Source organism: Bos grunniens, chromosome 20, assembly GCF_055505025.1.
Source record: "Bos grunniens cultivar Pamir isolate PY7600 chromosome 20, Bosgru_T2T1.0, whole genome shotgun sequence".
Lineage (NCBI taxonomy): Eukaryota > Metazoa > Chordata > Mammalia > Artiodactyla > Bovidae > Bos > Bos grunniens.
Window position 1 is genome coordinate 30,409,140 of NC_141184.1, and position 1,342 is coordinate 30,410,481.

General features: G+C 46.5%; 1 non-coding gene across 1 annotated transcript; it reads left to right on the plus strand.

Moving 5' to 3' along the window:
* Positions 1 to 1,006: 1,006 nt before the first annotated feature.
* Positions 1,007 to 1,078, plus strand: TRNAW-CCA (transfer RNA tryptophan (anticodon CCA)). Its single transcript has one exon. It is a non-coding gene; the product is annotated as a tRNA-Trp (tRNA).
* The last annotated feature ends 264 nt before the right edge of the window (positions 1,079 to 1,342 follow it).

The window sequence follows — 1,342 nt, forward strand, 5'->3', positions numbered from 1 at the left end:
TATGTCAAGGCTGTATATTATCACCCTGCTTACTTAATTTATATGCAGAGTACATTATGAGAAACGCTGGGCTGGAAGAAGCACAAGCTGGAATCAAGATTGCCGGGAGAAATATCAATAACCTCAGATATGCAGATGACACCACCCTTATGGCAGAAAGTAAAGAGGAACTAAAGAGCCTCTTGATGAAAGTGAAAGAGGAGAGTGAAAAAGTTGGCTTAAAGCTCAACATTCAGAAAACGAAGATCATGGCATCTGGTCCCATCACTTCATGGGAAATAGATGGGGAAACAGTGTCAGACTTTATTTTTGGGGGCTCCAAAATCACTGCAGATGGTGATTGCAGCCATGAAATTAAAAGACGCTTACTCCTTGGAAGGAAAGTTATGACCAACCTAAACAGAATATTAAAAAGCAGAGACATTACTTTGCCAACAAAGGTCTGTCTGGTCAAGGCTATGGTTTTTCCTGTGGTCATGTATGGATGTGAGAGTTGGACTGTGAAGAAAGCTGAGTGCCGAAAAACTGATGCTTTTGAACTGTGGTGTTGGAGAAGACTCTTGAGAGTCCCTTGGACTACAAGGAGATCCAAACAGTCCATTCTGAAGGAGATCAGCCCTGGGATTTCTTTGGAAGGAATGATGCTAAAGCTGAAACTCCAGTACTTTGGCCACCTCATGCGAAGAGTTGACTCATTGGAAAAGACTCTGATGCTGGGAGGGATTGGGGGCAGGAGGAGAAGGGGACGACAGAGGATGAGATGGCTGGATGGCATCACTGACTCGATGGACATGAGTCTGAGTGAACTCCGGGAGTTGGTGATGGACAGGGAGGCCTGGCGTCCTGTGATTCATGGGGTCGCAAAGAGTCAGACACGACTGAGCGACTGAACTGAACTGAACTGAACTCATTTTTCCTGGAAGTCTAGAGAGGCAAGATTTCAAGGCTTTACCAGGTAGTTTAGTACCTATGCAGTGTGATCAGCAGAAGTCTTCTGAACTTCTAAGGCCTCGTGGCACAGTGGTAGAGCGTCTGACTCCAGATCAGAAGGTTGTGTGTTCAAATCACGTCGGGGTCACAGTGTTATTTTGGACTTCCCTGGTGGCTCAGACGGCAAAGCATCTGTCTACAATGTGGTAGACCCAGGTTTGATCCCTGGGTTGGGAAGATCCCCTGGAGAAGGAAATGGCAATCCACTCCAGGACTATTGCCTGGAAAATCCCATGGACAGAGGAGCCTGGTAGGCTACAGTCCATAGTCCATGGGGTTGCAGAGAGTCGGACACAACTGAGCGACTTCACTTCACTTCATAAGGCAGATATGAAAACTGTTGACATGGAGA